General features: G+C 38.2%; 1 protein-coding gene across 5 annotated transcripts in view; it reads left to right on the forward strand.

The window, feature by feature from the left end:
* The window catches only part of Snx13 (sorting nexin 13), a 101,334-nt gene that overhangs the window by 19,471 nt on the left and 69,129 nt on the right, over positions 1-12,734 (forward strand). The gene's annotated exons all lie outside the window — the stretch shown is intronic.

Consider the following 12,734-nt stretch of genomic DNA (forward strand, 5'->3'; position numbering starts at 1 on the left):
CTGAGGTAATTGGATTTATTCTAAATTTAAACTAAGGTGAAAGAATGCTTAAGTCAAAGCCATTTGTGAAATGGGCATGTGTTTATGCCTTAACCTTCACTAAGAAATGGGCTCTTTGCAATTTATTACTCTTGTGTTTTCTCACTCTGATAGTGACTTAAGTATAGACAGTTGTCTTTTTCTTTAATTAAAAGAGGAGTAAAATTTTATCTTTGCAGCCTGACTGCTACTTCCGAGACCGATGAGGAGGTTAACTTGAGGCTAGGAGTTTAAGACCAGAAAGGGTAACCTAGTGAGAGACCATTTTCGAACAAAATTAGACTCAGCATCAAGAAACCTTTTAGCGTGTGTGGAGACCATGGCTCTAGTGCATGCCATGTTCATTTTCATGGTTGATACCACTATTGAACTTTCTTTATCTGATTACAGCTTTGTTAAGATCTTATGTTTGTTGATCCCAGCCAGAATTTTTTGATATTTTAAAAAAAAGTCAGAAACCTCGATTCATAGCGATATTTTAAATGTTTATTTAGAACCTAGACTATTAGGGAAGGAAAATATATATGTTGGACAAATGAAGAGGGCTGACTTTCTGAACCCTTTCTCAGTTTTTAAACTCTTTGTAATAAGCATAAGGCAGCAGCATCTACTACAGCATTTTACAATATTCTTGACACCAGTGGAAAAGGAGATGGGCTGAATTCCTGGATTTTTCTTTCATATCTTTTGTTTATTCTTTGATATATTTTGATAATACCACTTTCACTTCCCTTTTCTGCTCTCTCAGGTAATCCCAGCATCTCCTCCTTTCACCTTCATATTTTGTCTTCTCCTCTTCTTCGATTTTTATAATCCTGAGGATTTATTAGTTGAGCCTGCTCTAGTGCTGACTGAGCAAGCTGGCTTGAGTCTGTGCAGTGACTGAATATCATGGCCGCCTCATCATATCCAGCAGACAACATTTCAGAACATCCTCTGGAGCTTACGTATTTTTGCCCCCCTTCTGTGATGTTCTTGATTGGGTGAGTAGGTCGCAGTTGTAGGTACCCTGTTTAGGGCTGAACCCTGAACATTAAGTCACCGTCAGCGCTTTGACCACTTATGAGTCACCGCTTTAACTGCTGCCCACTGCACAAAGAAGAATCTCTGGCTGCGACTGAGAGCAGAACTACCCTAAGTGGGGAAGCATAAATGTTTAGAAGGCAGCTTGACAACATGCCCATTTAGCAAAATACCACTAGTATGAACTTTATTTATTTATTTATTTATTTATTTATTTATTGCCAAACTGCAAAAGTGTAGTTTGTGTTAGCTTTATTTTTGATACTGGCAACTAAGGCTATGGCTTTTTCTATGGGTTTTTCTTGTGTAGACTAGGATACACTCTATTCTGATACATATTCCCAGGCTACAAGACTACCCTTTGAAGACAGTTTAAAAGGAATTTGAGAACTGTTTCAGGTTTAGAAGCACTAACTTATATTAAAAAACTATTCCTCATTCTTTAAAAAATGTACTGTGTGTGTGTGTGTGTGTGTGTGTGTGTATGCTACAGTGCATCGTGGGGAGGTTAGAGAATGACTTGGAGTGAAGTCTCTCCTGTCCATAGGTTGCCAGGTGTGTACAGACATCTTTAGCCTGCTGAGCCATATGGCTGCCTTCCCCATCCTCGTTTGTACTGTAGGACATGCAGGCCACAGACTGGATCCTTCGGTATCCAGCTCCTTAATGTTGGGATTCTGACACAAACCAGCGTGCCAAGTTCATATTATCCTCTTTCCCTTGGAAGCAGAGCTATTTTATTTATACTTTCAGCATTAAGGCTTGACACAGGCCCGATTATTATACAATCAGTCTGAAATGTCCAAAAAATCTTTGAAGGACAGTAGTTTTTATATCAAGTGTTTACTTTCCTATATATAAAACAAGTTATTAGAGCTCAGTACTTAGTTCATTATTATTATTATTGATTTGTTTTTTGGGTTTTTTTTTTTTTTTTTTTGAGACAGATATCTTTGTGTAGCCCTTGTTGACCTGGAACCTGATCAGGCTGGCCTCAAACTCCACCAGCCTCTGCCTCTTGAGTGCTGAGACTAAAGGTGTATTCCATTATGCCCAGTAGTTCTGTGTTTAAAACAATATTTTTCTTAGTGGAATAGCTTCATGTGTGTTGCACCACAGTTAACTAATCATAGGAAATGACTAACTCACATTGAGTTTCCTGGTCTGTAAATGTGCAACATGTTTAGGCATTATTTATCTCCCTGCAGTGACTACTTGGGAGTAAGTGTTTGACTGTCCAACTGAGCCTTATGATTGTTGTGTTTTAAAAATATTCCAGTGAAAGATATCAAGTCTAAAAGTTGGAAACATCATATACAAAGAGGGAAGTAGGAAGAACAGTGTACCAAGCACCCTGTGCTCCTGCCACCTTAGGCTCCTGTCAGCCCACAGGTTGTTGTAGATACATGGCTTTTTACTTTTTCTTCAATAGAACTCTGAAGGTGACCTTGAAGAATATTTCACATACTTGATTTCATCTTGAAAATATATTTAAAAAATTCACTGTTAAAAACCGTATTATCATTATGCCAGCTTAAAATAAATTCCATTTTATTAATATCATTATACTAACAATGCTTAGAACTACCAAATTCCTTTTTTCTTGTTTTCTTTTTTCTGCCATACTTTGTTTAAAATCAGTTTGAGAAATTTCAATGCATGCTGGTTTAATCTACAGATTGCTTCCTGCTCTTATTTCACATCATTCTTTTTTTTCCTTTGAATTTCACTTGTTGAAGAAACTTTGTTTCCTTTTGCTTTTTACCCTCTGGTGTTTCCCACCATATGAGTTCTGCTTGATTCATCTCCATGGCATTTGTAACATTCTCTCAGTTTTCTGCATTCTTGAAGTAAGGCTCACGTTTAATTTTATTTTTCCCAGTAGCACAATCCGTAGATAGTGGTGTTTGTATCGCATTATTCTATGATGCATCTGTTTCTGTTACTTTTTCATTCAAGAATTAGCAGCTAGATTTATGTAGACTTGTAATTCATTAAGAATTGCAGTACATCCATCATCATATAAAATCTTTCTTAACAACCTTTCTTTTTGTTGACAGTGATGACTTGGTAGATGTTAAATTTTCTCTTACCTTTAAGACGAATGACAGGATTGTCAGTCTTTAGAAGAGGTCACTGCGACTTTTTGCAGAGTCGGGCCAGTCCATCACAGCCATTGCTCTGACCATGCCATGGGTGGGGAGGTGGATGTCTTTGGAATCCTCCTAGTGTAAGTGGACCATCTTCTGGTGCTAAAGGGTTCATCCTGAGAACGTTTCTGCCCCTGACTGAGATCAGCCATTCTTCCAGTTAGCCTTGATGCGTATTATTGCCAGTATTGCTTTTTACGGAAAGATAAAATACTTAAGGCTCTTTAAAGTGATAGAAATATTTTGGCTGCTATTATGTTATTTTCCAGTAAAGATCCACCATTAGTTTGCCATACTGTGAAAACACTGGAAGGAGTTTCTCTATATATGATTATTTTCACTGAGTGTAGTTTTCATAATTATGTAAAATATTTGTACTGTTTGAAGGTCATATATAGAACAAGGTTTTTTAGAAATATATAGCACTCAACTGATCCCCTGTATCCCACTGCCTGACAGAACCTATCATGTCCTTTGAAAAGGGAGCATTGTAATTTTCTCTGATATCTGTGCATATTTTAACAGTATACAATTTTACTTAGTGAAAATAATTAGAATAAATATGCTGATAGAAAAAGGTTATTCAAAATAAATAGGATTGATTGTTTTTGGTGTAATGAATTCTGTTAACTCATAATTAACTCACAGTGGAAATTTAAGTGTCTTAATCTTTGGTATATTAAAATTTTTTGCTTTCAATCAATTTTTTTGATTTTAGTTATTTTTAAGAGAATTTTTGGATGAGGTATACTTCAATGTTATTATTAAAGAGTTTAAAATTGACCTTAATCTGGCAAAGGGAAATGTTTATAAATAGCAACATGTTTTCTAAATGGTGAAAATTCTGTCTTAAGATTACCATCCTCCCCACCCTGAAGTAAGCATTCTTTAATAGCATGTACTAACTAACATTTGTGGCATAATGTATAGGTAAGGGCATCGTCATTTTGTATGTGTGTGCCTGTGCGTGAGTGCGTGTATGCGTGTGTGTATGTGTTTTGTTTTTAGATGAATATTGAGAAGTTTATTTTAAAAATAATTATGAGACTGGAGAGATGAGATGGCTCAGCAGTTAGGTGCACTGGTGGCTCTTCTAGAGGACCTGGGTTCAATTCCCAGCACCCACATGGTGGCTCAAACCTGTAATTCCAATTTCAGGGACCACACACCTTCAAGCAGACATATATGCAGGCAAAACACTGTTGTACATCAAGTAAAAAGACATTATTTTAAAAAGTAAGAATTATCTACTTATTTAATTATTTACACATAACACACAGACACATACACGGTGTTCATAGAAGCCATAAGGTGTCAGAATCCCTGAAATTAGAGTTATATATGGTTGTGAGTCACTGTGTGAGTGCTGGGAATCAGACCAGCTTCTCTGGAAGAGCAGTCAGTGCCTTTAACTTCTGAGTCCTCAAGTTAATTAAAACAAAAACAAAACAACAACAAAACCCAAAAACTTTTAGTGTTAAAATTTTAATTTTTTTAAAATTTTAATTTTTTAAAAATCTTTATTGACAGTTATTATAATAAATTGATTTCTAGTAGTTTCTTGATTAGTCTGTTTCCTTCCTCACTGTCTGCTAAACCTCTTATCAGAAATCCAGAAAATTGTAGCAAACCAGTTGTACCTTTTTTGACTTTTTGTGGGAAGTCTGCTAGGATTGCTTCTTTACACTCCATCAGCATTTTATGTAGTCTTCATTTTCTTTGTGCATCAGAAAAGGCATTCAAGAAGTAATGATTTTTAAATTTAATTTTAACACTGTTGTTTCTGGTCCCTAATTCAATTGATTCCACTGTTTGCATTATGGGAATAAGGAGGAAAAATGCAGATTAATCTAGTTTATATTCTAATAAATAGTGTATCTATATATTTTTTTTTGCCTGCTATTACTTTATACTTGGTGTAACTGTTCCTGAATTGATAAATTCTTGTTAAGAAAAACCATAGAGTTTGAGCATACAAGATGGCTCTCATCACCAGAACTCATGCAAAAGTAGAAGGAAATCGTGCCCTCCAGAGTTGTCCTCTGACTCAGTGCATGTGCACAGCAGGTATACATGCAACAAGAATAAATACACTCTCAACCCACTGAATTCATAGCAGCTTGTTCTCACATATTTTCTTTATTATTAGATTCTTGAGGTTCTCTTGGCTTGTGAGAGGTAATTTCTTACTATTACTGTAATAAAAATATTAAGGATTTGTTTGGAAGTCATCTACACGTATGCAAATAATTGTCTTAGGAAGTATAAAGGAGAAAGTTCTATTACCAAAGAAGCAATACGTATGTATGTATATAATTTACTTATTGTGCTCTCCTTCCAGTTGTAACAGGAAGGAGAAACTCTGAGGGTATTCCCAGTTAGCTAGCTTTGAGACTGAAATGTCTGTCCTCACAAGTCCTCTGTCCCTGTCTACTCAACAGCTGTATTGAAAACTTAGACCATGTCACCATCTTTAGGCATCCTCCGCAAAGGTACATTAGGTAGCTTGAATTGGGTGAGTGAAAGATTTTTGTGTTACTGAGCATGAAAAGTGAAGGTTGGGTTCTTAGCACAACATTAATACTTCAGATGCTTGTGTGGCTGTTCCTGCAAATCATGGTGGTTAGATAGATTGTGCCAGAGTATGTGGAGTTAGCCAAGAGCTTGCTACTATTTTTATGTGTTATTCCCTGGGGAGAAGGAGGATGGAGCTCTGAATTGGTTTTGTTTTGGAGAGTGGGGTGTTGGCATGGGTTGTACTGGCATGACCAAGTGATGCTTGAAGCCATCTGGTCAGGTAGAGAGGTGCACTTCCACTTAGCATTGCTTTTTACATTCTTTCCCCTTATCCTACCCCTTGATTTCTCTCTCCTCTAGTTTCTGTTTTTCCTTTTAGCTACTAAATGGATTAATATTTAGTAAATTGGCACGTATACACCAGACCTTGATTATATTATAGCCTTAAATGAGGCTTGGATCTCTTGTCAAGATAACATTCAATTGAAATTCCTAGAGAATAGTTTCCAGCTTACTATAGATAGAATTAGGTGGGAGGAAGACAGGCTAGACTTGTGGTAATGCCACTCTTATGGTTGTTTTGGTTGTTGAACTATATATAATTTCTTAGGTTGGCATTACATTTGTATAAGCTTTGATTCTTGGCCCCATTTGTCTGGTTACCCTCTGCCATGAAATGTATTAAAATGTACTTGGGGGTTGGCATGATGACTCAGGTAAGGGCTCTGTCTGCTCTTGCAGAGGATCTGGATTTGATTGGTAGCAACCAAGTGGCAGCTCATGACTGTTGGTACCTCCAGTTTTAGGGAATCTGACACCCTCATCTGATCTCTGTGAACACCAGGTATACACATGATGCCCATGAAGGCAAAACACCCATAAAATAAATAAATAAAAAATTTGAAGAGTGTATTTGGTTTTTATAGCTCTGAGAGTAGTTTATCCCATGTAGTAACTCAAATCAGAGCCCAAGGTACTTCATATGGGAATTCTGACAGCTTGTTCTCCTGCTGGTCAAAACCAGCTGCTTTCACTTGGCCCTGCTTCTCACATGCCAGGATGTTCTAGGACTGACTGTAATAGAATATGCAGTGTATTTTTGAACAATGCTGCTTAGTTAAAATTGTCTATGGTCAGACTGACTGACTTGAGAGATGATCTCTTTTGAGAATTTTACATTAAGAAACACATAGCAATTTTGTAGAAATACATCCTTTCTAGTATCAGCTGTATGTATGAACTTCAAATTTTGAGCATAAGTATGCTTTGATAGACATAAAGTATCAAAAGATGAATTATTTCTATCTGCTATGATCCTTTTTATTCTATTTCTTGATAGTGAAACCTTTGAAGGAATTTTTTCTTTTTTTCTTATTATTCTTTTTTTTTTTTTCTGTCTAGTTGTTATTCCCCTCTTGCTTCAACCTCCAACAGTTCCATTCCTCCTCCCCCTTCTCCAAGAGGATGTCCCCATCCTACCCCCACCCTACCTGGCCTCCCTACTCCCTGGAGCCTCAAGTCTCTTGAGGGTTAGTTAGGTGCATCTTCTGTCACTGAGTCTGGACCAGGACCAGGCAGTCCTCTGCTGTGTATGTGTCATATACAGCTGATGTATGCTGCCTGATTGGTAGTCCAGTGTCTGAGACATCTGGGAGGCCCAGGTTAGTTGAGACTGCTGGTCTTCCTACAGGGTCGCCCTTCTCCTCAGCTTCTTCCAGCCTTTCCCTAATTCAACCACATGGGTCGCTGGCTTCTGTCCATTGGTTGAGTGAGTGTAAATATCTGCATCTGACTCTTTCAGCTGCTTGTTGAACCTTTCAGAGGGCAGTCATGATAGACCTGTTTATAAGCCCATCATATCATTAGTAATAGTGTCAGGCCTTGGAGCCTTCCCGTGAATGGGATCCCAATTTGGGCCAGTCACTGAACCTCCTTTTCCATAAGCTCTTCTCCATTTTTGTCCCTGTAGTTCTTTCAGACAGAAACAATTCTGAGTTTTTGACCATGGGATGGCAACCCCATCCCTCCACTTGATGCCCTGTCTTTCTGCTGGAGGTGGACTCTACAAGTTTCCTCTCCCCGTTATAGGGCATTTCATCTGAGATCCCTCCCTTTGAGTTCTGAGAGTCTCTCACCTCCCACATCTCTGGTACATTCTAGAGCACCCCCATTCTGCCCCCTCCCACTACCTCCTGAGATTGCCTGTTTCCATTCTTTCTGCTGGTCCTCAGGGCTTCACTCCTGTCACCCTTCCCCCATCCCTTACCTGACCACATTCCCCTCTTCCCCTCCCTGTCCCCTTTCCCACCTGGTCCCTCCTTCCCTTCCCCTCCCCCATGCTGGGATTGTTTTCTTCTCCTTCCCAAGTGGGATTGAAGCATTCTCACTTGGGCCCTTCAGCTTGTTGAGTTCTTCTTGAGTTCTGTAGATTGTATTTTTGGTATTATGTACTTTTTTGGCTAATATCTACTTATTAGTAAGTACATACCATGCATGCCCTTTTGGGTCAGAGTTAACCTCATTCAGGATATTTTCTAGTTCCATTCATTTGCCTGCAAAACTCATGATGTCCTCATTCTGAATAGCTGAGTAGTACTCCATTGTGTAAATGAACCACATTTTCTATATTTATTCTTCTGTTGTGGAACATCTCGGTTGTTTCCAGCCTCTGGTCATCACAAATAAGGCTGCTGTGAACATAGTGGAGCATGTGACAGCTGAGCATTCAGTGATGGTGCCTTTAATCCCAGCACTTTGGAGGTAGAAACAAGTGGGTTTTTGTGCATTTTAGTATAGCCTGCCTGGTCTACAGAGTGAGGTCCAGGACAGTCAGAGCTACACAGACAAACCCTGTCTTGGAAAAAAAAAATTTGACCATCTCGTGCATATATATAGGAATTTTAGTCTTTAAAAAAAAACCCTTTTGTTCCACTTTTCTTCTTCTCTTGCCCAGTAACCTCTTCTTAACAACCTGTCCCTACCTTCAAGCCCTTTTTCTGTATGTGCCTGCCCCACTGAGTTAAATTAGAGTTGCTTGCAGGAGTGTGGGTTGGAGTTTATTTAATACTGGAGTATGAATAAAGCATCAGGCTACTCCACTGAAGAAAAGGACACTCGCTTTAGTAACCATTATCTGTCAGTAGGTCCCGAGGGGTGGGGTCTCAGGGGTCTTCCCCAAAGTGTGATAAAGTATTTAGAGGTTCCATCTCCTGCATGTATCCACAGCCTCAGTGAACGCATGAATGCTATGGCTATGTCATGTTCACAATATCTTTTTGTTACAGGCTTCTGCCATCCTCATGGTATCACATTGTTTTCCTGTTCCCTATTCCATGATGTATGTACCCTGAAACTTTGGAGAGACGACAGTAATGTTCCATTAGTCACCAAACACTTATTCTTACTATTTTGGCCAGTTAGAGTTTTCTGTGTTAACTGTCATCCACTCCAGTATTAGGTGTGTAACCTTGAAAACTGAAACAAATCCTTATATCCTAATTTCTTTACTGTGGGTGTGTGTGTCACACACTCTCCCTCCCTCCCTCCCTTCCTTCCTTCCTTCCTTCCTGGGGCAAAGTCTCATGTAGCCCAATTTTTCTTGAACTCACTGTAGCTAAGGATGACGAACTTGATGATCCTCCTGCTTTTACCACTGGGGTCCTGGATTATAGGCGTGTAACACTTCACCTGGTTGTATACTGTGCTGAGGGCCATATCCAGAATTCCTGTGTGCTGGGCAAAAACTTAGCAACTGAGCTACATGCATCTCCAGCTGCTCTTTACTATTAAAGTAGAAATGACGATGATTGAATTAAAGTTGGCCAGTGGGGCCTAGGCTCATGTGTTCCTCACAGTCACACCTAACCTGGGTGAGGGACTGAGAGCATGTGAAGATTGCACAGCTAACCAATAGGACAGTTGGAATTTGAACTCGAGAGCCCAGGAAACATTTGTATCAGTGTACACCTCTACTTGACTGTTTTCTAAGTTATTCCAAGAAATACAGTGAGTAGTATGTACAGTGCTTAGTACAGTTTGATTTTCAGAGCCTTTTAGAGTTTAGAATCGTATATAATGTTTTCTGGAGTTAAGATTCATAACTGTATAGTTTGGTCTAAAGTAAAGCATTCTGACAGTGTGTTAGGGAAAACCATCCTGGGCCCTAGCTCAGCTATCAACGCTGTGAATCTGCAGCTTAGGTACTTGACACTTGAGAAGCCTTGTGATAGACTCAAGGTTTCCACCTTTGAGTTGTGAGTGTTCCAGGATACATCAGCATGGATATTTCAGTGTTGATTTGTGAATTTAGCAAAGAAAATGGTAATATATGAAGGATTATTTAATGTAAATGTAGATTTCTTTCTTTTCTGGCATCTTTAGGAGATACTTATCTGAATTCGTGAAGATTTTTGACATAGTCAGAATTATCCTAAATTTCATTATACATGATCATTTTAGGAAGTTATTATAATTATAACTGTTTAACTAGATTAACTAGTATTAGGTAAATTTTTAATGAAAAAATATTATTTTTGATAATGCACTGTTCTGATGCTTCAATAAGGAATTTTAAAATTTAAATTGGTAGATAGTTGTAAGAGATTAACACCCAAACAATTTCTTGACTTAATTGGACATGCTTAATTTTGTTAGTCTGTAAGATTTTAAACTTTTTCCTGGGTCTGGAGCTATATATATAGTTCTGAACAAACCCTTGCCTAGATTGTGAGAAGCTCATGATCCAAGGTTTAGACCCTTGGCATTGCAGAGTATGACCAAAGCATGTGTGTATACACATAATGAAACTGCAAAGAAGAAATAACAGAACAAGCTAGCACACCCAGACCAAACCAAACCAAACCAAACCAAACGAAACGAAACCAAACCAAACTAATTTCTCTCCTTAATTAAGCAAAACATTGTAGACGTTTTCTTATGTGTAAGAAATATTAATTTACTGTTAGACTTGGAAAGATCTGGAAACTTGAGGGTGTAGTGGTGCACACTTACTAGGAGTTGAAGCAGGAGGATTGCTTAGCATTTGAGCTAGTCTAGAGGTGGTTTGAGGCCAGTCTTGAGTATAGTCTGTCTAGGCATTCTCCTTCCCTTACCCCATTATAGAAAACTTGACATTTAAGACAAATTTTGTGTCTTCCTTGGAAATTAATTGTTTTGTTAATTAAGCTTAGTAATTAATACAATTAATTGTGATTACTTTGAAATTTTATTTTCAAATCAAATATTACATATTTATTTATGCATTTATTTTTTATTTTGTGTATGTACAAGTCTCACTGTGTGCATGCGAAGAGTTCAACATGCAGGAGTTGTTCTTCTCATATTGATCCCAGATAGGAACTCAGGTCTGCAGGAACGTTTATCAGTGAGCCATCTTACCAGCCCCTTGAAAATCTGTTTAATTGAGAAAGATATAATTCAAACATAAAAGTAAGTAGAAGATATATAAAATTAGAACTAAATAGCCTGGTGAGGAAGTATTTGAGAAGGCTCTCTTGTTTTCCAAGCTAGGAAAGCTATTTTACTGTTTTTAAAACTTAAGAATATATCATTAATTGACAAATTATTTAGTTCTGAAACGAACAAGCATCAATCTGTATACATAAAGGGTATTAATGCTAGTAGTAAGTCAGATTACACTAGAGAAGGTGGGCTGAGCAATACCTGTCTGTACCACGTCTAGTTTCACCTTTCAGGGGAGTTTACCAGAACTCTTGGGGGAAGTTGGTAAACAGTTTGGGTGGACAGAATGTTGCTTGTTGGTGGGCATATGGCAATACTGTGGTGAGAGGTAGGTACTGTATGCTGAGTTCAGTGATGATCAATGGGAAAAGGGAAAAGGGTGCTTTTTGCTTTACTTCTAACCAGGGAGGTGGTGATAGCAAAAAGACTCTGATGAGGAACATAGAAGAGAATATGAATAACTAGGAAAGCTCAGTATCATAAATAAATTCTTCCTAAGGCAGTTGTGGGAGAGCCTTCTGTTTCTTGTGTTCTCTTCTTAGCTGTTGTTTTCTCTGGAGGAGCTGTCCTACCTGATGAACTGTTTTCATAGTTTGAGAATGTAAACATGTGGAGCCATATACACATGTATGCATGTGCTTCTGTACAACACAGTTGTGCTCTGCAGCTTAAGAGTGTCAGCACCTTGAACTCTGCTTAACCCTGCACGAAGGAGTCAGTGACTGGTGAATGACTACATGAAACCCTTTCATTCATAAGCGACAATATGTATTGGCTGTGCTGTAGGTTTTTTGGCATTAATTTTGTTTAGTGTAACATTTTGTAATGCATGCTTTCTTTTCCTTCTCTTCTTTCCTTTTCTCTTCTCCTCTTCTTCTTCTTCTTCTTTCTTCTTCTTCTTCTTCTTCTTCTTCTTCTTCTTCTTCTTCTTCTTCTTCTTCTTCTTCTTCTTCTTCTTCTTCTTCTCCTTCTCCTTCTCCTTCTCCTTCTCCTTCTCCTTCTCCTTCTCCTTCTCCTCCTCCTCCTCCTCCTCCTCCTCCTCCTCCTCCTCCTCCTCCTCCTCCTCCTCCTCCTCCTCCTCCTCCTCCTCCTCCTCCTCCTCTTCTTCTTCTTCTTCTTCTTCTCTCTCTCTCTCTCTCTCTCTCTCTCTCTCTCTCTCTCTCTCTCTCTCTCTCTCTCTCTTTCATTTGGCTCAGTGTCTTAATTGTTTTGTCTTATAAGCCATTCTTCTCTGTTCTTCTTGGTACCAGGAGTAAGACAAATACCATCTTTGTATACATCACAGTGCATAGCAAATTTATGGAGAAACTATTTGAATTGAATGTCTTTATTTATTCATTAAGACTTAAGTTGCTGAAATCCAATTTGCCTTTAACAAAGGAATACTTTTACTGTATAAAACAACATATTTCTTTATAACTAGTTTTCTTTTCTTTGAAAAAGATGAAGATTGTGGACATACTTTATTAAACATGTGGCTAGCTTTGGTGATAGAAATTGGAGTTTTCTCAAGTATATTTTCTC

Source organism: Mus musculus, chromosome 12 (genome assembly GCF_000001635.26).
Source record: "Mus musculus strain C57BL/6J chromosome 12, GRCm38.p6 C57BL/6J".
In the NCBI taxonomy this organism is placed as follows: domain Eukaryota; kingdom Metazoa; phylum Chordata; class Mammalia; order Rodentia; family Muridae; genus Mus; species Mus musculus.